A 24701-nucleotide genomic window follows, 5' to 3' on the forward strand; every position below is an offset into this window, starting at 1 on the left:
AACCACGTGGTGCCTGTTCCTCCACGTAAATCTAGACATATTGATCAGATATTATTTATCAGCTTTTATATGTAATAAACTCGTTTTGTATCATTTAATAAAAAATATAATATTTATAAACAATATTACATTTGATTTGATTTGTTTTAATAAGAATTTAAAAAAAAATAGATCGATTTCAGCTTTTTATTTTACTGGCTACACCATTGGCCAATTGAAACATGATCCCTTGAAGAAGAGCTGAATAGGACATAGGGGCGATTACAACCTGAAACAAAATATTTTGTTTAAGTTAAGCCTATGATAGGTTTAACCTTTCTTTTATTCTTTCTATAAATGCTTTATAGTATTGGAACACGCGTGAAAAATTTCGAACCGTAACACGTTGCGTAGATGTCAAATTATTATAACGAAAATTCAGAATTTATAAATAAATATATTTCACTTTCGCGTCTTAAGTAGTCTAAATTATTCCAAACAATTACTTTAGCAATGATTCATTAAGCATAGCATCACGTATCAGTGTTGCTCGCGTTAGGGTAACACATCCTGTTAAAAACGTTCTTCTGTATACGTATCGGGGTGGTTCGTGAGAGAGCTAGGTACCCTCTTATCAATGTTTTCCTATGGATGTATCAGGATTGTCATGGCCAGGTAGATTAAGGCGTTCGACTCGTAATCTGAGGGTCGCGGGTTCGAATCCCGGTCGCACCAAACATGCTCGCCCTTTCAGCCGTGGGGGCGTTACAATGTGACGGTCAATCCCACTATTCGTTGGTAAAAGAGTAGCCCAAGAGTTGGCGGTGGGTGGTGATAACTAGCTGCCTTCCCTCTAGTCCTACACTGCTAAACTAGGGACGGCTAGCGCAGATAGCCCTCAAGTAGCTTTGCGCGAAATTCAAAAACAAAAACAAAACAATAAAACCATCAGGATTGTCTCTTCAAGTCGCCACTCATCTTGTTATAAAAGTTTCCTGTATACTATCAAGGTTGCGTCTTGAGGGCGCTACAAACCATTATATAAAATATTTCGTGTCGTTAATATGCCATAGACACATATACATACGCAGAGGTATTTGTTCATGTTACATTGATTGTTTTTGAAAGGATAAGACTCGTATGATAAAGGACCATCCCGCAAGTAGTGCCAGTGATGTGTCAGTAGAGGGCGACAATTCGTACAAATGGCTGCTTGCCAGCATCAGGACAGACCTAGCAGATGGGACGAACAGTATCGTATTGCCTAATGAATGCGAGCTTACAAACACTCTAACTGCGCATGCCTAGCTTCATCTTGTTTATTAATAATTCATTGTTTAATGTTATTTAAGACTCAAAATGCACTGAACGATAACTTAGTGTGTGTACAATATGTTTTTTTTTCTCAAAATTGTAAATTGCAATGGTTATAATAGTTTATAACAGTTAAATAAAGTAACTGTTTAGAAAAATAATAAGTTTTTTGGGGGCTGGGTTGGGAAGCCGCCATATTTATACGTCACACAGGGCGCCATCAAAAGTCGGTCCGGCTTATGCAATAAAACCATATACATCGTGAAAAATTAAATTATTGGTTATTTAGAAGTAAAAATCATACTTCTTTAGTGTTCTTTATTTTAACACTTTGATTCCACGCGCTCCCTATCGGCAGCGGATTTACAACGATACCCGTGGTGGGCAGAACACAGCTAGCCCATTGTGTGACTTTGTGCTTAACTTCAAACAAATATACAAGCTATTCTAAATATTATTTTAAAAACGAAGGTTTTGGAACAGAAACATACAAACAAGCCTCCCGCTAGTACAGCAGTAAGTCTACGGATTTACAACGCTAAAATCAGGGTCTCGATTCCCCTTGGCGGGCTCAGCAGATAGCCCGATGTGGATTTGCTACAAGAAAACACACATACACATACAAACAAAGATAAGTTATGTAAAAGCTTCTAAATAACACATAGACGACAACGTAAGAGTTTCCCGGATCATCATATGATCTAAGAGATCTCTGACTGTATATCCCTTGTGATCCTGCACTTCACAAACAGAATGTTAACCTTTAAAAATGGTTCATTTTAATAACTTTAATATTTATATCACATAGATATAGATGTTCAATAAACATACATAAAACTTATACTTGTTAGTGGACAAAGACGGGCCAAAGGTAATGAGTACACAACCTATGGGTCATCCTGGATGGTTTGAGATACTAGATGAACATAGATAATCCACTGTTCATCCTGAATGGTTCGAGATAAAAATTGAATATACGAAACCCACGGTTCATAATGGATGGTTCAACTGTCTAGTTGGACATACATAACACACTGTTCATCCTGAATGGTTCGAGATACTATTGTATTTAGTGTAATATTCATATTTTGCGAGAAAATTACATGTGGATTAAGTCATGTTTGTGTAAAATACTTTGTAAGTGAAAAAACTGTAATTTAAATCGAAGCCAGTCAACACATGATAACAATGCCATGGTGTAACACACTTGTTGCACTAAAAAGTTTAATTAAGCGAAAACCTTATAACATGATTCTGAATTATAAAGCCAATATACAATCCAGATTCCTTTTACAATGGCCTTTCTAACAATACGTTGTTTATGGTGTTTGATTGCGAAATTTGCGAGCAACTTTTCAAACAGACAAAGACAAGTGTATTATTCATGTAGATACAACGTTATGAAGTTAGGTGTGAAGAATATAACTTGAATCTGAGAGAGGTGAGAAAGTGAGTGGCTTTTTGTCATCCTGTTAGGAATTAAAGGATTATAGTACTTTAAGTCATTATAAAACGACTGAAGCGAGCAGTTGCATTTTTCAGTTCAGCGTTATAAGGACTACAAGACACACAACGGTTAAGAAACGTCATAATACGATATACAATAACAGGTGCAAGGCCAGGTAAAAAGATAACTGTTAGCATGTGTTTGATAAAGGAATATAAAAGCCAAGAGTTAAAAAACAAAAGGTTTGTTTGTTGTTTGTTTTGGAATTTCGCACAACGCTACTCGAGGGTTATCTGCACTAGCCATCCCTAATTTAGCAGTATAAGACTAGAGGGAAGACAGCTAGTCATCACCACCCACCGCCAACTCTTGGGCTACTCTTTTACCAACGAATAGTGGGATTGACCGTCACATTATAACGCCCTCACGACTGAAAGGACGAGCATGTTTGGCGCGACGGGGATGCGAACCCGCCAAAAACAAAAGGAGAGAAAAAGACAGGAATTGTGAGAGAGAACAAATATACAGAGAGAGGCGAAGGAAAGTCATATTAAGCTAGTAAGAAAATAGACTACCGTTAAATATATGTGCTATTGATTACCAGTAATAAACAGCAATTTGTTATTTTTGCACGAATATCAACCAATTCCCGATAGGAATAGGCACAACCTACATTAGATTAATGAATGTAAGTTGGGACAAAAAAAACGTTGTGCCAGAAGTGAAATTCATCAGTTCGTTACGAATCGAATTCCAACAATTCGTAACCTGAGGATCGCGGGTTCAAATCTCTCTCGCACCAAACATACTCATCCTTTCAGCCGTGGGGCCGTTATAATGTTATGGTCAATCCCACTATTCGTTGGTAAAAGAGTAGCCCAAGAAATGGCGGTGGGTGGTGATGACTAGCTGCCTTCTCTCTGGTCTTACACTGCTAAATTAGGGACGGCTAGCGCAGATAGCCCTCGAGTAGCTTTGTGCGAAATTCCAAAAAACAAACAAACATCCTTTCAACAGCAGTTCATTTAATCACTAGTGGTTGTAAACTACGCGGGCCACAGTTTAAAAGTGAGGAACTCACATCAACATGGATGAGAACTGGAAGTTACTGACATAAAGTCATTCTTTTAAATAAACGTTGAGAATTGTGCAAAAAATGTAACAGTAATTGTTTGTTTGTTTGTTTTAATTTCGCGCAAAACTACTCTAGAAATGCTTGAGCTAACCAATCCTAATTGAGTAGTGAAAGACTAAAGAGAAGGCAGCTAGTGATAACTACCATCCGCCAACTCTTGGGCTAATGTTTTACTAATAATAGTGGGATGAGAGGGCGACTTTATAATTGGGATGGAGGATTCGAACCGACGACCTTCAGAATTGGACATAAAGAGATACGTAAAATTTTAATGGAGGTGAGACTCAATAGATGGTTTTTGTAACCATGGGCTCAGGGAAAATAGGGAGATCGAAAATGATGTTCGTGAAGGTTATTGTGGTAAGGATTTAGAGTTTTCTAAGATACAGAACAACACGATTGTAGCTTACATAACCAACAATTCATCCTAGATGGTTTCAGATACTAACTAAATTTGAAATTAAATACGTTCAGCGTCTGTCTTGCTCAGTCTTGTTTAGACTTGGAGGTTCCAACTGATAACTCACTTGTGGGAACGCGAGTCGAGTTCCGTGTTACGCCCCTTCCTTTTGATCTGAAAAGTAGGCGACCTGTTATCTTACGGTAAACACTTATGTAGTTTAGAGTTTTGTATTGTAAGCTATTAGTAATGTAGCTCAACGTTATTTGTTATATATGTATTTAAAGATTCTTTTTCAAGCCACTATATGTTTGTTTCAACATTTTTTTTTTATCACTGAGCATTTGTTTCGAGAGTCAAACGAGGTAGAACTCAATCTTTGTTTACAAAGACATTAGTTATTGAAAATAATATACACAGTGTACATCACGTATGTTCATCAGTTCTTGTTACAAACAGACCAAGTATTAAAATAATATACACAGTGTACACCGCGTATATTCATCAATCCTTGTTACAAACAGACCAAGTATTAAAATAATATACACAGTGTACACCGTGTATATTCATCAGTTCTTGTTATAAACAGACCAAGTATTAAAATAATATACACAGTGTACATCACGTATATTCATCAATCCTTGTTACAAACAGACCAAGTATTAAAATAATATACACAGTGTACACCGCGTATATTCATCAATCCTTGTTACAAACAGACCAAGTATTAAAATAATATACACAGTGTACACCGTGTATATTCATCAGTTCTTGTTATAAACAGACCAAGTATTAAAATAATATACACAGTGTACATCACGTATATTCATCAATCCTTGTTACAAACAGACCAAGTATTAAAATAATATACACAGTGTACACCGCGTATATTCATCAATCCTTGTTACAAACAGACCAAGTATTAAAATAATATACACAGTGTACACCGTGTATATTCATCAGTTCTTGTTATAAACAGACCAAGTATTAAAATAATATACACAGTGTACATCACGTATATTCATCAATCCTTGTTACAAACAGACCAAGTATTAAAATAATATACACAGTGTACACCGCGTATATTCATCAATCCTTGTTACAAACAGACCAAGTATTAAAATAATATACACAGTGTACACCGTGTATATTCATCAGTTCTTGTTATAAACAGACCAAGTATTAAAATAATATACACAGTGTACATCACGTATATTCATCAATCATTGTTACAAACAGACCAAGTATTAAAATAATATACACAGTGTACACCGTGTATATTCATCAATCCTTGTTACAAACAGACCAAGTATTAAAATAATATACACAGTGTACATCACGTATATTCATCAATCCTTGTTACAAACAGACCAAGTATTAAAATAATATACACAGTGTACACCGCGTATATTCATCAGTTCTTGTTACAAACAGACCAAGTATTAAAATAATATACACAGTGTACACCGCGTATATTCATCAGTTCTTGTTACAAACAGACCAAGTATTAAAATAATATACACAGTGTACACCGCGTATATTCATCAGTTCTTGTTACAAACAGACCAAGTATTAAAATGATATACACAGTATTTTTTTGAATCCTCTAGGAATAAATTTACTTTGTTTAAATTTTATAATGAGTAAGGAATGAACAAGATGTAATATTTCTGATGTATGAAATATGATATGAACAGAATTATTTTAGCAGCTACTAAATTCAGTCTTGTGTACTAAGAAGTGAGATGAATCATAGTGTTAGTTCATTAACAGATAGGTATAAAAATGTATGTAAATATATGCAAAAAAATCTTTCTACTTTACGATAAAATATTAGATTCTGATGAAAGAAATGGTTGTAAATCCATCTAGTTGTGGCCCATAACGTTATTAGAATGTTTACTTTTAAAATGTTTGTAACATTTTTAAACTTTCTTAACTAAAAATCTTTAATCTAATTAATAATTATAATTGTAACTACAGCAACTTTAGTCTTCGGCACTCAAATAAGCAGTCGTGTATCAACGCTAACTAAAGGTCTTTAAAATCGTATGTAATTATTTTGATGGACTAGAAAGTACCACATCACTCTCTACTACAAAGATAGAGTAATTTTGATAACACCTCAGATGAGTTTTACTGACAGCGTGAGAGTTGTGTTAACAAGTGTTGCAGTTAAATAACCAACTGTTGCGTTGCACTTTTCACGAGGGCCCGGCATGGCTAAGTGAACATGTTGTAAAACTACAGAAAATGGCCATTATTCCCTTCAAACTTTACTTTTGTGACCTGGATAATGAAATTTATAAATTAACATATTTTCTAAGTAAAAACAGGCAAATTTGCACATTTTCATTTGCATAAGGTCTGAATAAAACAACATATGAATCAAGATTTACATATATTTATACTACAGTTATACAAAAATGAACAAAAATGTTTAGAAGTGAATAATTTTTCGAAGTTTGCGACTGTAATGTAAACCACTTTCATGTATCAGCCCCCAAATATAATTTCCCATCATGTTTTCGTTATACGCTCCCAGGTCACAAAAGCAAAGTTTGAAGAGAAAAATAGGTATTTTCCATTTACTTTAGACACAAACAATTGGGAAATAACACTTTCTGCCCAGGAACAAGAAAAAGTAAAAAGTATTTTGTTACATTGTGTAATATCCGTTTTACCCTCTATGTAGTATCGTGAAGTTCTGATGACCTATTGAGGAGATATTTAAAATACTGAATTATATGACCATTTCAAGCCTTCCCTACATAGGCAGTGCTGTCCCTGTCTGATAATACATTATTAGAAATCTGATAATTTTTCAACAAGCAAAGTATCTACACCCTAAGGGAAACCTAGTACCGTACTTTAGTAAAAACGTCAGTTTGCTGTTCATCCACAGAGGGACTACAAGTTTATCTGTATTATTCTGTTTATCAAATATTTACAGTAATGCATCAAATTTCACACAAAAACAGTGAACGTTTTCTTACAATAAACAGGCAACTAGTTGCGGGGATATTTTCCTGTAGTTAGTGAAGATTTACCGTTTCCAAATCTATTCATTAAGTAATAACTTCCATCTTATAATACAGCTTGTTACTAATGTATGTTTCGGATGTTCGCGTGAGAGCTAGAAAATGGATATCTGCGCTTGTCGTCCCAAGTTTTGAACTGATGGAAGAGGGAAGACCAGCTAGTCAACAGCATTTACAGAAACGTCTCGTCCTACTTTTCCCTTAGTGTATAATCTCCAGAAATGCGGAGCGCGATATTGTGGCAACAAGACAGAAACCAAAGACAGATCGTTTTTTCTGTGAACATAACATTAACTTATTGATCAGTTTCATCTCTGTGTCCACTTTCATAATAATACATAATAATTTCCCGTCTTCTAACAAAACGTAGAAAGAAAGATCCTGCGGTATGTTTATAACCGCATAACATTATAATTCTGATCTTTCAGCCCACCATAGCCAGTTGGTTAAAGCACTCGACTCGTAATCTAAGGGTCACGGGTTCGAATCACTGTCACACCAAACATGCTCCCCCTTTCAGCCGTGGGAGCATTATAATTTTACGGTCAATCCCACTATTCGTTGGTAAAAGAGTAGCCTAAGAGTTGGTGGTGGGTGGTAATGACTAGCTGCTTTCCCTCTAGTCTTACACTGCTAAATTAGGGATAGCTAGCACAGATAGCCCTCGAGTAACTTCACGCGAAATTCAAAATCAAAACCTTTATTAGTCCCAGTATGGCCAGATGGGTTAAAGCGTTCGAGTCATAATCCGAGGGTCGCGAGTTCGAACCCCCCGTCGCACCAAACATGTTCGCCCTTTCAACCGTCGGGTCGTTATAATGTGATGGTCAATTCCACTATTCGTTGGTAAAAGAGTAGCCCAATAGTTGACAGTGAATAATGATGACTAGCTGCCTTCCCTCTAGTCTTACGCTGCCAAATTAGGGACGGTTAGCGCAGTTAGACCACGTGTGGCTTTGCACGAAATTTAAAAAATAAAAATACCCTTTTATCAGCATTGCTGTAAACTGGGAACAACGTAGATAGTTGTTATGGTAATTTTGCACGTAAACAAATAAACCTAATTTAAGTGATGAGTAAAGAGTATCGTGTTTATTCTCAAAACTTCATGAATATTTATTTCAACATAACTTGTTAATAATCGAGTTACTAAAGTAGCACGTGCAGCTTTATATAATAATAATAATACATAATTATAATACATGTTTAAAACAGATACATCGTGAACAGAAACTAACCAAACAAGAAAAGCAAACCTTTATAAAATCCAAACAATGTCCACGATCACTCAATATGTGAGTAACAAACTCTTAGTATAATTTTTCTTGTTACAAATGAGTTAAACTGTTCAGGATATTAAGGCAATGTTCGCGACGTCACACCAAACTATTCTCTAACTAAGTAGCATAAAATATTTATAGTTTGCTTGTTTGAGCTGATGACCAGAGAGTAAGCCACTGGCCGGCAGCACACACTGGCAATCCTTGAACTACCCTTTGCCATCAAATTATGGAATTGACCATCATATTATAATATCCTTAAGACTGAAAGAATGAACCATTTCACCGCCGTGTTTCGACCCCGAGACTCATATATCGCAGATCGAGCGTCCTCACAACAAGATCATGTGATGCCACGTGCTTACGGAAACATTTAAAAAAAGACGAAATATATTCAAAATGGTCTCTCAGTGTATTATGAATCATCTTGAACCGTCCATCACATGACGAAACGACGACACTTTAAATTTAGACCAATAGAGTGCTATTAACGATTCACAATATTAATAATCATAAATCTAAATACTAAATCATTAATTTAATATGTACAACAAAGTACCACCATAATTTTGACTAATAATAATAAAAAAAAATTTCTTCACTTATTTACCATTCTTAAATTATCCATTCATCAAATACCATTGATCCATGGCTTATGATATAAAGATGGGATGACATGTTATTCTTTACCATGATTTGTAACCTCATCACTTGGAAAGTCATCTTCAGGTATTTGGTTGAGGGAACTCACTAGTTACACATTATGATCTCGACAAGAACCTTGTGGCCTTCAGTAGTTGTATTTACATCTGGTGAAGTCTTCTTTGAAGCTAAGCAGTTAATCATTGTCTCTTCAACGTACTTACAGAAAAAAAAATACAATTACAATGATAGCTGACCTTTGGTTTTGACTGCCTGTTTTTTTGGATCCTGTTCGTTTGCTCTTAGGTTGGTTATCTTTATTATCTGTTGCTTCGGCGGTTTTCATCTACAGAAGCTGAAAATCTGGTGATTTAATGTCGTGTACTACGCAAAAATTTCCTGGTCATAGGAGTAAATATGTAACAAGTTTAACCATACAATTATCCAGAGGTCGGTTCCCAATATACACTTTTACCTGATATTTATTACCTAGAAGTTGGTATTGTTTCTTAATGTTAATTAAACTAAAGTCAATTTCAAATACACAATACTATTCCCTAATGCCAATTACCAAGAAGTCAGTTCCAATACACACTCTTACCTAATGTCAATTAACCACACATCGTATTATGAAGAAAGGCTTTTATTGTAAGGATGGTGTCTTTCATCTTGAACTTTACGTTCGCTTGTTATTCTTACCAATCCATCTCTTCGTTTCATATCTTGAGGCAATCTACTGATTTTCAATTCCAGATCAGGCTGAGTACTTCTACATGTAGAACCAGTGTCAATCAACACTTAATCAATACTTCTTATAACGGATCGATTGTCTAATGGCAGGATTAATAGAATAATACATTCTTTATCTCAGTTGGAGTAGGTATGGTATCCTATTTTAGAGATATCATCTTCTTGGTTCATTATCAAAGGCTAACTCATCACATTGCCGGATGTAATGTTCAAGCGATTTCCTACTCATGTCATATCGGCTTCAGAAAAAGTTTATCTTTCTTAAAAGCTTTTGTTTGCAGCTCTTGGAAATATACGTCCTTTAAAATTGTAACTGAAACAGTGTCTGCTATTTGTTTTACTTCTTCCATTCTGATGAAAAAGTTGCATAATTGGTCCATTAGCTCTTCCAGACCATCATCAGACGAGGACAAGTGTCTAAACTAATTTTTCTCACAATACAATTCTCGTGCGAAGAGTTCAGTTGTTTATCTGCGATTATAATTTATTCTGTTTCCATCTCCATCTAAACAGTTTCCCTTAATGATGTGCACTTGTTATGCTTTTTCTAATTCGCATGTCCACAGTCACCCAGACATTTAAGAATTTGTTGTGTGTTAACGAATCCACCATCCACGTGGATCATCTGTATAAGATAACTAGGCTCGTCTCTCCAAATCTTTAAGGAGTCCGGCTAAGACCTCGTTCTTTTCTTTATACGCTACTCCTAAACTGTTTATTAGAAAATTTCTTCCGTTATGACACTCCAAATCCGTTTGATTGTTTGTTTTTGGAATTTCGCGCAAAGCTACTCGGGGGCTATCTGTGCTAGCCGTCCCTAATTTTGCAGTGTAAGACTAGAGGGAAGGCAGCTAGTCATCACCACCCACCACCAACTCTTGGGCTACTCCTTTACCAACGAAAAGTGGGATTGACCGTCACATTATAACGCCCCCACGGCTGGGAGGGCGAGCATGTTTGACGCGACTCGGGCGCGAGCCCGCGACCCTCAAATTACGAAGCGCACGCCTTAACACGCTAGGCCATGCCAGGCCTACAAATCCGTTTGATACGAAGGCTGCTAATGGCCAGTAGTTGTTACGACTCTTCATAATGTATCTCAAGACGACTAGTGTGGGTGTTAAAATAAAGAAAAATTGAAACGTTGTACTCTACTTTATTTTAATAAAAGTTTTAATACCCATACCAGCAATCTTAAGATAAATTTTACATCACGTGTTTCTCGTCGTCACGACTCAATACTATCAAAACTTGTCTTTTTAAACGAGTGGAGAAGATTAATAGATTGTTTTTCACTTTGTAAGTTATTTCAAACTGTGTGGTCCTATGTCTCCTAATTTATTTTGTACATTACTGATGATGTTTGAGGTTAAACTGTTTGAGTAATTGTAAAGAGAAATGTGAATGTTTTGGTTTACCAGGTTTTGTTTTATTTAATCTCGGGTTCGAACCCTTTTTTTCTTTACCGTTCTTACTTCATTCATGTCGTTTTTGTAACATTTCTTTTTTTCGTTGGTATATTTTTTTCATTTAGTTTTCCATAATTTCTTCTGTCAAACTGACTTTTGTTCTAATTTCCTCTACAAGTCTCGTTCTTGCATCTGTTCTATTACATTTCTATCCCTTTCTTTAAGTCCAACCTTATCATAACCCAAATGAACGCATCTAATAGCCAATTTATACACGTTTGGGTTACTACATTCTTTGTTCAAAATGTAAACTCAGTATTCGCAATGCTAAACTAGGTAGAAGACTTGCAGTAATAGACACTCTGACGAAGTGCTCATCGTGTAACGGTTACTTACTAACTGATCAACAAATTCACTGACACATTCTAGCCTAACTCGTATCTTATATTTTACTCAAATTGTTTCCTGAACTTTGATGGAAGTACCAGACATCAAGGCTACTTCCATCACGTTCGTCTAAACTTCTTTCCAACAACAAATATGTCTCGAAACGTCTACATTATAAAACATAGGCTATAACAGTATCATAATTTCATATAACAGCCATAATAATGGAGGTTTGACCATATAACATAAGCGGGTATTCAGTGATGTCGAGAAAACCACTTGTTGAGAAATTTATATGCAAAAACGGCTCGTTTGGGTTGAGAAAGTATTTTACATAGAAGAGCGAACAACGTTTCGACCTTCTTTGGTCATCGTCAGGTTCACAAAGAAGGAGGTAACTGACCGGAAGCTGACCACATGTTTGAAAGGGGTTATGTAACTGTGTGTCGAAATGTAGAGGGCGGTATTAGATGTTTGAATATATAATTTTATTTATTTTATTATATTAATATAGATATAAAGGCGTTCCTTTGTATTGGTTTATTTTGGGTTTAAGTTGTTGTATAAGTAAGGCTTCTTTAATTTTGCGTTTGTTTATGTTTGTTTCTTTATTTAGTATTTGAGTGTTTTCTATGGTTATGTTGTGTTTATTTGACTTGCAGTGTTCGAAAACGTGTGAAGGTGACTTTTTGTGTTCTTTTAATCTGGTTTCCATTTTTCTACTTGTTTCTCCAATATAGAAGTCGTGGCAGTTATCACATTGTATTTTATAAATAATGTTGGTGTGGTGTTTGTCAGTGTAGATTTTACATAGTATAGACCTCAGTTTTGTGCCTGGTTTTTTGAATAAATTTGGTATTAACTGGAATGTCATATTTTGTTACTAGTTTTTGCCAAATGTTGGTTATTTGTTTGCTGATGTCAGGAATATATGGTATGCAGCAGTATATGGTTTCGTGATTTTTTGAGTTGTGAGATATATTTACTTTTGTTAGTTGATTTTGCTTTCTGTCTAGGTGTGTGCGTATAATGTTTTCTACGGTTTGTGGAGGAAACTTATTGATGTTGATGAAGTATTATTTTATTTTGTCTATTTCATCGTTAATTTTATCTGGTGATCATAGTTTTATGGCTGTGTTTATTTGGTTTCTTAGTATGTTGAGTTTTTGTTTTGTTTCATGTGCTGAGTCCCAAGGAATGTATAGTCCAGTATGGGTGATTTTTCGGTGGATTTCTGTTTTGAATTGTGTGTCAGTTCTTGTAATTTTGAGGTTAAGAAATGATATTTGATTGCTTTCTTCCTGTTCACATGTGAAGTTAATGTTGGGATGTATAGAGTTAATGTGATTGAAAAAATTAAGTATGTGTTCTGTAGATTTGAATCCCGCAACCGTGTCATCTACATATCTGTATCAGTATAGTGGTGGATGTAATGCTGTGTTAATTGCTTGTGATTCAACTTGTGTCATAAAAATATTGGCTAGAACTGGTGATACTGGGTTGCCCATGCTTAGGCCATTTGTTTGTATATAGTTTTGGTTGTTGAACATGAAGTTTGTCTTTATCGTGGTGAATTCTATGAGGGTTGCTAACTGGTTACTGGGAATTTCTATAGTTGGGTTAGGGTCTCGGATATAGAGTTCTAAGGCTATCTTGGAGGCTTCAGTGGTTGGAACTTCTGTAAAGAGGGATATAACATCGAAACTGGCCATTAAGGCTTTATGATTAAGTTGATTTAGATTAGACTTGAAATTAAAAGACTCTTTCCTTCTGCGCACTGAATTACAACTTACTGCCGTTATGTGCAAACTCTGGGGGCGCGAACCTCAAGGTGAGGTAGAGAGTTGGTGGAAAGTAGACTACTATAATTAAAGGAGCATAGAAATGTAATTTAAAATTCAAAAATAAATATTTAAAACTACCACACAAATATTACTGTTAATAACAAGAGAGAAGTGACACATACACAAATAAGTTGTATGGGAAGAGGACACAGCAAAATTCGTGTTGGAAAAAAGTAGAGGTTCCATAAAAAATTGTGCACCTCTGACTTACTGTATGGGGCCCTGCATGACCAGGTGGGTTAAGGCGTTTGACTCGTAATCTGAGGGTCGCAGGTTCGAATCCCGGTCGCACTAAACATGCTCGCCCTTTTAGCCGTGGGGGCGTTATGATGTGACGGTCAATCCCATTATTCGTTGGTAAAAAGAGTAGCCCAAGAGTAGGTGGTGATGACTAGTTGCCTTCCCTCTAGTCGTACACTGCTAAATTAGGGACGGCTAGCGCAGATAGCTCTCGTGTAGCTCTGCGCGAAATTCAAAAACGAAAACAAACAGACTCACTGTGCGACATCTAGTTTTTGACGACTTGCCACTAGTTAAACCTTATGATGTAAGTATATTGTGATGGGAATAAACAAAACAATAGCATTTTATGTTATTAGATAATTTTCGTCAGACGTATCCGTTGCTTTATAACATACAATAATAGCACTAAAGCATATATTCTACTAGTACCCAAAATTAGACAATAACAAAGAAAACATGATAATTCAAGTGCTTTCACAAATAAGGCTTCCTTCTTCATATGTGGCCTTCTTACCTCCCCTAAAAAAAAAAAAAAATAATAGTCTCCGACAACGCTTGAGTTGTCGTGTGTCAGTTTCACATTTCACGAACTCCTGGTAAGTCAGCTATTAACTTACAACGATAAACACCGGGGCTCGATTCACCTGCGGTGAACAAAGTGCAGATATCCTATTGTGTAGCTTTGCGTAAAAACACAAGTAAACGTATTGTGTGACTACTATTGCACATTACCCTATCCACCCGAAAATCAGTAACGAACGAAACAAAAATATTTATCGATAAAAAACGTTATGTTGGATTAGTTTTGGTAATTGTTGCCTGCATCAGAACTCTCGTGAAAATAAAACAGCATAAGGAAGAAAGTGGCTCAATGATTAATATTCAAGTGTTAGAATAGGGAGGGATTTATTGAACCAGCTTTAAACGAACAGCTTTATTTGGCGTAATAGAAACGCTATATAGTAATTTATTTGGATAAAGTTACGAGACGTTCTGTTAAACCTCTTGGTAATCCAATTACAATGAAACAAATAAATGTTTAGTCAGAGCTAGATATCAAGTGTAACTATTTTTCATACAATTTTGACGTCCTTTTAATCCCATGTTTCATTTGTTTTTATTTTATACAATACAAATATTAACATAACTACTATTAATTTTAGTCTACGTTGTCATTTTGTCATAATTTATCTCTTGAGGTTTTAAACACCCTAAATAAAGCTTTATATGCCTTGTCAAATAGATCAAAGTTTGTTTGTTTTTTTAATTTTGCGCAAAGCTACAGGAGGTCTGTCTGCGCTAGCCGTCCCTGATTTAGCAGTGTAAGACTAAAGGGAAGGCAGCTAGTCATCACCATCCACCGCCAACTGTTGGGCTACTCTTTTACCAACGAATAGTGGGATTGGCCCGTCACAATATAACATCCCCACGGCTGAAAGGGCGAGCATGTTTGGTGCGACGGGGATTCGAATCCGCGACACTCGAATTACGAGTTGAACTCCTTGACCCACGTGACCATGCCTGGCTATAGATTAGAAAATACTGAAGAACGAATACCAGTGCAAAGAGCAGGCAGGACCAGTTAACTTGGTCAATATGAATGTTGAGAAATGTGGTTTAACAGATAATGTATATATTTTAATCACATCACAGTTTCAGCGAAGAGATCTTCCTTACCTACAGGCTAGTACAGCGGTATGTCTACGGATTTACAACGCTAAAATCAGGGGTTCGATTCCCCTCGGTGGGATAAGCAGATAGCCCCATGTGGCTTTGCTATAATAAAACACACACCCTTACCTACAGTTTAAACAACGTTAAAAATATGTCATTACCACTCACCGCCAACAATAGGACCACTCTTTTACCAATGAATAACTGCCTTATTAGTGACGCCTATCGCAGATAATCCTCGTGAAGCTTCTCGCAAAATTTAAAACAAACCAAATTCTTCATGTTGTGATTATATGGTATACCGACATTTATGGATTTTTTTCTTTTTTAGGATGGGGTGTATGAATAAAAATAATGAAATAATTAAAACTGTAACTGAGATTATGAACACAAATATTTAGATCTTGTGGTTAGAAGAGAATAACTTAAAAATTATATATCTACCATAAATATATACTCAAATGATAAATCTAATTATGTATTATTTAATGGTTCTTAATATTTATCTTGAATTGATTTGAAAAATGAGGAGTTATGTGTGAAATAGTTAGCTGTCAGTAGATAACTTAAACATCAGTTAATTAATTAATTTTACAGAGTAAAATTCACACAATGGGCCGCCTATGCCACCCTTACCACAGTTATCAAAAACCAGTATTTAGAGTCATAAGACTTTCTACTTAACATTGAGAAAGTGAATTTAATATGATTTGTTTCGAATTTCGCGCAAAGTTACACGAGAGCTATCTGCGCTAACCGTCCCTAATTTTGCAGTGTAAGACTAGAGGGAAGACACCTAGTCATCAAAACCCACCGCCAACTCATGGGCTACTCTTTTACCAAAGAATAGTGGAATTGACCGTCACATTATAACGCCCTCACGGCTGAAAGGGCGAGCATGTTTGGTGTGACGGGGCAGCCAGATGAGATTTAGAAGTTAAAGTGTAAAGTTTAAAGTTGATTTCTCTGAACTGACTTCCAAGGATCTTCGATAAAATGGTTATTAGCGCAACTCACTTTTACTTGTGTTTTTGAACAATACGTTTGTTTGGTTTTAGAATTAAACACAAAACTACACAATGGGCTATCTGTGCTATCCCCACCACAGGTATAGAAACTCAGTTTCTAGCGGTGTAAGTCCGTAGACATACACTATGGCACTGGGGGCCCTGAACGATAAGTAAAACCGCGTAGACAAGATTGTAATACTTAAATACTTTTATGTCGAATGAAAAACGAAATTATTTAGGATATTATTGGATAGAAATCATTCTGAAAAAGATAACATTAGTTGCACTTTTGTAATAAGAAGTAGATAAAAATAAAACTAGGCCCGGCATGACCAGATGGGTTAAGGCGTTCGACTCGTAATCTGAGAGTCACGGGTTCGAATCCCGGTCGCAAAATATATCCTCACCTTTTCAGCCCTGGGGGTGTTATAATGTGACGGATAATCCCACTATTCGTTAGTAAAAGAGTAGCCCAAGAGTTGGCGGTGGGTGGTGATGACTAGCTGCCTTCCGTCTTGTCTTACACTGCTAAATTAGAGACGGCTAGAGCAGATAGACCTCGTGTAACTTTGCGCGAAATTCAAAAAACAAAAAACAAACTGAAAGAAATTCGAAATGATAGAAATAAAAAAATGATATAATTTTATCTTCAGCTGTGGATGAAAATCTTAGGAACTGTAATTGGAAGTATGATTGTAAGAATGTAAAAAAAGTATAAAAGAATTTTTAAATCAAAAATAAAAAAAGATTTATTAGAAATTTCTTGAACAACAAGAGATGATGGTCCGAAAAAAAATGTGACATTCCAGAAAAGTATCTGGTAGTCAGGTCTGAAGTAGAGTTTGGAACTGAACCAGAAAATTATCTGTTAGTCAGGTCTGAAGTAGAGTTTGGAACTGAACCAGAAAATTATCTGGTAGTCAGGTCTGAAGTAGAGTTTGGAACTGAACCAGAAAAGTATCTGGTAGTCAGGTCTGAAGTAGATTGTGAATGTGACATTCCAGAAAAGTATCTGGTAGTCAGGTCTGAAGTAGAGTTTGGAACTGAACCAGAAAAGTATCTGGTAGTCAGGTCTGAAGTAGAGTTTGGAACTGAACCAGAAAAGTATCTGGTAGTCAGGTCTGAAGTAGAGTTTGGAACTGAACCAGAAAAGTATCTGGTAGTCAGGTCTGAAGTAGAGTTTGGAACTGAACCAGAAAAGTATCTGGTAGTCAGGTCTGAAGTAGAGTTTGGAACTGAACCAGAAAAGTATCTGGTAGTCAGGTCTGAAGTAGAGTTTGGAACTGAACCAGAAAAGTATCTGGTAGTCAGGTCTGAAGTAGAGTTTGGAACTGAACCAGAAAAGTATCTGGTAGTCAGGTCTGAAGTAGAGTTTGGAACTGAACCAGAAAAGTATCTGGTAGTCAGGTCTGAAGTAGAGTTTGGAACTGAACCAGAAAAGTATCTGGTAGTCAGGTCTGAAGTAGAGTTTGGAACTGAACCAGAAAAGTATCTGTTAGTCAGGTCTGAAGTAGAGTTTGGAACTGAACCAGAAAAGTATCTGGTAGTCAGGTCTGAAGTAGAGTTTGGAACTGAACCAGAAAAGTATCTGTTAGTCAGGTCTGAAGTAGAGTTTGGAACTGAACCAGAAAAGTATCTGCTAGTCAGGTCTGAAGTAGAGTTTGGAACTGAACCAGAAAAGTATCTGGTAGTCAGGTCTGAAGTAGAGTTTGGAACTGAACCAGAAAAGTATCTGCTAGTCAGGTCTGAAGTAGAGTTTGGAACTGAACCAGAAAAGTATCTGGTAGTCAGGTCTGAAGTAGAGTTTGGAACTGAACCAGAAAAGTATCTGCTAGTCAGGTCTGAAGTAGAGTTTGGAACTGAACCAGAAAAGTATCTGCTAGTCAGGTCTGAAGTAGAGTTTGGAACTGAACCAGAAAAGTATCTGCTAGTCAGGTCTGAAGTAGAGTTTGGAACTGAACCAGAAAAGTATCTGCTAGTCAGGTCTGAAGTAGAGTTTGGAACTGAACCAGAAAATTATCTGTTAGTCAGGTCTGAAGTAGAGTTTGGAACTGAACCAGAAAATTATCTGTTAGTCAGGTCTGAAGTAGAGTTTGGAACTGAACCAGAAAATTATCTGTTAGTCAGGTCTGAAGTAGAGTTTGGAACTGAACCAGAAAATTATCTGTTAGTCAGGTCTGAAGTAGAGTTTGGAACTGAACCAGAAAATTATCTGTTAGTCAGGTCTGAAGTAGAGTTTGGAACTGAACCAGAAAAGTATCTGTTAGTCAGGTCTGAAGTAGAGTTTGGAACTGAACCAGAAAAGTATCTGCTAGTCAGGTCTGAAGTAGATTGTGAATGTGACATTCCAGAAAAGTATCTGGTAGTCAGGTCTGAAGTAGATTGTGAATCTGACATTCCAGAAAAGTATCTGCTAGTCAGGTCTGAAGTAGATTGTGAATGTGACATTCCAGAAAAGTATCTGCTAGTCAGGTCTGAAGTAGATTGTGAATGTGACATTCCAGAAAAGTATCTGGTAGTCAGGTCTGAAGTAGAGTTTGGAACTGAACCAGAAAAGTATCTGGTAGTCAGGTCTGAAGTAGAGTTTGGAACTGAACCAGAAAAGTATCTGGTAGTCAGGTCTGAAGTAGATTGTGAATGTGACATTCCAGAAAATTATCTGGTAGTCAGGTCTGAAGTAGAGTTTGGAACTGAACCAGAAAAGTATCTGGTAGTCAGGTCTGAAGTAGAGTTTGGAACTGAACCAGAAAAGTATCTGGTAGTCAGGTCTGAAGTAGAGTTTGAATGTGACATTCCAGAAAATTATCTGGTAGTCAGGTCTGAAGTAGAGTTTGGAACTGAACCAGAAAAGTATCTGGTAGTCAGGTCTGAAGTAGAGTTTGGAACTGAACCAGAAAAGTATCTGGTAGTCAGGTCTGAAGTAGAGTTTGAATGTGACACCAGAAAAGTATCTGGTAGTCAGGTCTGAAGTAGAGTTTGGAACTGAACCAGAAAAGTATCTGGTAGTCAGGTCTGAAGTAGAGTTTGGAACTGAACCAGAAAAGTATCTGGTAGTCAGGTCTGAAGTAGATTGTGAATGTGACATTGAACCAGAAAAGTATCTGGTAGTCAGGTCTGAAGTAGAGTTTGGAACTGAACCAGAAAAGTATCTGGTAGTCAGGTCTGAAGTAGAGTTTGGAACTGAACCAGAAAAGTATCTGGTAGTCAGGTCTGAAGTAGATTGTGAATGTGACATTCCAGAAAAGTATCTGCTAGTCAGGTCTGAAGTAGAGTTTGGAACTGAACCAGAAAAGTATCTGGTAGTCAGGTCTGAAGTAGAGTTTGGAACTGAGAACTTGGGATCACATCTATGCGATATCATAGAATACCTAAATCTGCTAGTCAGGTCTGAAGTAGAGTTTGGAACTGAGAACTTGGGATCACATCTATGCGATATCATAGAATACCTAAATCTGCTAGTCAGGTCTGAAGTAGAGTTTGGAACTGAAAACTTGGGATCACATCTATGCGATATCATAGAATACCTAACCCACTTTAAGCTGTTGGCGTGTCATAAGAGTGACAGTTAGTTCCTGAGTATCGATGGGGTTTGGCATGGTGCTGCTAACTGGATGCCTTCTCTATAAACCATAGCTCAAAATTTAGGGATGGTGGCATCATATAATATTAATAGCTTTATCCATAAATAAATTAAAACAAAAAAGAAAAATGCACCCCTCACTAATATCTCAAAGCAATTTTTTACGCTCTCTCTCGAGTACAAACAGGATGTATTGTAGTTTCTTTTATACTAGAAAATACATCATAATAATTCACGAAATTTAACTGCATTACGTAACAACGTACTTGTATTAGTATTTTTCTCAGTGGATCTTCCTTCTCATTCGTCTGATAAAGAACTGCGCGAGCACGTCGAAACCTCGTCCTGAAGCTTCGAAAACAGATGGACGAGGTTTGGCTTCGCATACGTATGATGTACTAACCGATATTTACGGCAGAACCATAGATAGTATGCACATACAGAATAATCTTACAGGGGTCAGACGGAATAATAGAAACATCTGTTGATTTTTATATTTTATTCACTAGCACTGAGTTGGTCCTCCATAGCCCATATTGTGCAGTTCCCTCAGTGTATGTTTACAAAGATTGACTCTTTTAGTTAGATATACGTTAAATTATATCCATAACATTGTTTTCGTCCCCCTGTTAAAACTTACTTTTATTGGACCTTTGTTATCTGTCTGATATATTTGTATTTTTCGATATCCACATTGACGTCTCTTTTCATTCTATTCCTAGAATACGTTTATTATTTTATATGTTTGGGTAATTAAGAATCATGTTCAGAACCTTTCTCTGAAAAATCAACTACACTAATAATCTACTCATATAAAGATAATTCAACCACACTAATAAACTACTCATATAAAGATAATTCAACCACACTAATAAACTACTCATATAAAGATAATTCAACTATACTAATAAACTACTCATATAAAGATAATTCAACCACACTAATAAACTACTCATATAAAGATAATTCAACTATACTAATAAACTACTCATATAAAGATAATTCAACCACACTAATAAAGTACTCATATAAAGATAATTCAACCACACTAATAAACTACTCATATAAAGATAATTCAACTCATATAAAGATAATTCCTAATAAACTACTAATAAACTACTCATATAAAGATAATTCAACCACACTAATAAACTACTTATATAAAGATAATTCAACTATACTAATAAACTACTCATATAAAGATAATTCATTGATTCAGAGTAAAATACAGGCAACTTTTATCGTATTTCTAAATTTTCTCCTTATAGATGAGCTGAAACCTAGTGTTAAAAACGTGAAGTATTTTCACTATCTTTTCCACTATTCCAATTCCTGTTTAAAATACTTGAGGTAGAGGTCGTTGGAGGGAAGGCGAAGGATAATATTACTGTATAAATATCTGTGTACAGATTTATTTTCACAAAAAGTTTATTATCTTCTAATGCACTGTTCTTCTTTCCAATAAATCCAAAGTCGTATTACGAAATAACAGATCAAGTCAGTACTAGTTTGTATTTAATTCCATATGTTTGCCAGTAGATGGCGAATTTGAACACATCAGCTCCACAGATAAAAAGACAACAGGTGGTAAGGCAGTGTTTAGCTTTCTCGTGGAATCAACAAAGGTGACTCAGTGTATGTTAGATTAATCACGAAAGATAAGAAAGGATCTCATCGACAAAAATAATGTTAGATAGACAGACAATTTAAACTAGTTTATCAGCTACAAATTCTTATAAAATTGCGGTAATTATGAAGACAACTATAATTGTAAATTTATTTTGTATTTTCCATTAAAGCCAATTTCGTCATAGATATGAAATTTATATATCGTAAATGTATTTTTCAACGATTATATTAAATTAAACTAAGAAACTTTTCATGTGTTTTATAAATATGCTATATTGCAATCTTTAGTTAATGATAGTTTCACTAATAGTATTGGTTTATAAGTTTAATGTATATATATGCATGATATATTTTCCATTTTTATTACGAGGATTGATTTACACTGTTACCTGAGTCAGGACTAACCTAAGTGTCCTGATACTGGCGGAATCTCATGAAATATTATTAATATTACAGCCAAAAAATATTGAAAACAGTGAGGAAACCCGGACTAATAAATAATTTCATTATAAGTTTTGTTTGTTTTTTTCATTACATGTTTACATATAAACTGTTGTATTAAATTAGATAAATTAACTATTGTATTACTCTCCAGTCAAGAATCTAGTGAACTGAATAACTAATTAATAAATACCACTTTTACAGTATGAAGTATTGACTTTAATATTTTATCCATAGAATTATTGTTTAGTGAAAGCAACATTAGGTTATCTAAACTTAGTATATCTTACAATACACCGAATTATTGTTTAGTGAAAGTAAGATTAGGTTATCTAAACTTAGTATGTCTTATAATACACCGAATTATTGTTTAGTGAAAGCAGCATTAGGTTATCTAAACTTAGTATATCTTATAATACACCAAAGTATTGTTTAGTGAAAGCAACATTAGGTTATCCAAACTTAGTATGTCTTATAATACACCGAATTATTGTTCAGTGAAAGCAACATTAGGTTATCCAAACTTAGTATATCTTATAATACACCGAATTATTGTTCAGTGAAAGCAACATTAGGTTATCCAAACCTAGTATACCTTATAATACACCAAAGTATTGTTCAGTGAAAGCAACATTAGGTTATCCAAACCAATACCTAGATAACATTAGGTTATCCAAACCTAGTATATCTTATAATACACCAAATTATTGTTTAGTGAAAGCAACATTAGGTTATCCAAACTTAGTATATCTTATAATACACCGAATTATTGTTTAGTGAAAGTAACATTAGGTTATCTAAACTTAGTATATCTTACAATACACCGAATTATTGTTTAGTGAAAGCAACATTAGGTTATCTAAACTTAGTATATCTTATAATACACCGAATTATTGTTTAGTGAAAGCAACATTAGGTTATCTAAACTTAGTATATCTTACAATACACCGAATTATTGTTTAGTGAAAGCAACATTAGGTTATCTAAACTTAGTATATCTTATAATACACCGAATTATTGTTTAGTTAAAGCAACATTAGGTTATCTAAACTTAGTATATCTTATAATAAACCAAATTATTGTTTAGTGAAAGCAACATTAGGTTATCCAAACCTAGTATATCTTATAATACACCAATGTATTGTTTAGTGAAAGCAACATTAGGTTATCTAAACTTAGTATATCTTATAATACACCAAATTATTGTTTAGTGAAAGCAACATTAGGTTATCCAAACCTAGTATATCTTATAATACACCAAAGTATTGTTTAGTGAAAGCAACCAAACTTAGTATATCTTATAATACACCAAAGTATTGTTCAGTGAAAGCAACATTAGGTTATCCAAACCTAGTATATCTTATAATACACCAAAGTATTGTTCAGTGAAAGCAACATTAGGTTATGAAAACCTAGTATATCTTATAATACACCAAAGTATTGTTCAGTGAAAGCAACATTAGGTTATCTAAACTTAGTATATCTTATAATACACCAAAGTATTGTTCAGTGAAAGCAACATTAGGTTATCCAAACGTAGTATATCTTATAATACACCAAATTATTGTTTAGTGAAAGCAACATTAGGTTATCCAAACTTAGTATATCTTATAATACACCGAGCTGTTAAATGTTTGGAGAAAGTTTGACTGAGTAATGAAAAAAACAACACAGAACAACTAAGTTTATGATAAATATACGACGTTTGAGGTGCATCTAAGGATAACACAATATTGTCGAAATGTCGTATGTTTATTGTAAATTTGTGATTCGTTACACAGTCAAACCGCCTTCAAGTTTTTATTTTCCAAAACTGTTATTCTCGTCAACAAGTTTAATTAAACTAGTTATTATTCATGACAGAGAACAATATGTCTGATGTAACGCACAGTGATGTAAGTAATGTCCAGCTACAGTTACTTATAGAGACATTCATGATTTACATAAAAGCATATTGAGGCAGTTCAGTTCAAAGATGTATGCGTATTCCTCTAGGCTCATTAATACGTTATTCTAATCTGGATAATTTGCGATTAAACTGGTTTTTTATCGATGCTAGTTTATGTTAAAGCGAAAAAGGCGTGTTAAATAGTGTTTAAAATGTAATACATACCATAAACATATTGATGTGATGCTCAATTACTTGTTAATGCACCAGATATCAAGCTTATTGCAATAGAAGTTAGGGATATATTTTATTACTTCTTGAAGAGCTGAGGTAGATGTAATGCTAACTTCTAGAGTTCACAAGCAACAAAAGGAACACAGCATATAATCTAAGATTCTTCGTTAGCGAGGGTTGTTACTGGGAGCTTATCTCGTCCGGATTTTTTTACGTAAAGTCTTGTATTAGCTCCTAAGCATTATCTGAAAGGATTAAACACCAAACACATTCTTCTTTATTTTGTATTTTGAGATAGATGGATATAATGTATAGTGATCAATTCTAAACATAGTTTCTAGCTTGTCAGTGTGAGGCGCTTGCAATAGAAAGCA

At 35.1% G+C, this 24701-nt stretch overlaps 1 protein-coding gene across 3 annotated transcripts in view; it reads right to left on the minus strand.

Moving 5' to 3' along the window:
• The window catches only part of LOC143251059 (uncharacterized), a 162238-nt gene that overhangs the window by 131862 nt on the left and 5675 nt on the right, over positions 1–24701 (minus strand). Inside the window, exon 1 of one of the 3 annotated variants that reach the window (XM_076502403.1) lies at positions 9207–9225. The exons of the other annotated variants lie outside the window; for them this stretch is intronic. The gene's annotated coding sequence lies outside the window, so the exon portion shown is untranslated. Of the gene's footprint in view, positions 1–9206; positions 9226–24701 lie in introns of those variants that run through there. 3 annotated transcript variants of the gene reach the window in all.

The sequence above is a fragment of the Tachypleus tridentatus genome, chromosome 5 (genome assembly GCF_004210375.1).
Source record: "Tachypleus tridentatus isolate NWPU-2018 chromosome 5, ASM421037v1, whole genome shotgun sequence".
Classification (NCBI taxonomy): domain Eukaryota; kingdom Metazoa; phylum Arthropoda; class Merostomata; order Xiphosura; family Limulidae; genus Tachypleus; species Tachypleus tridentatus.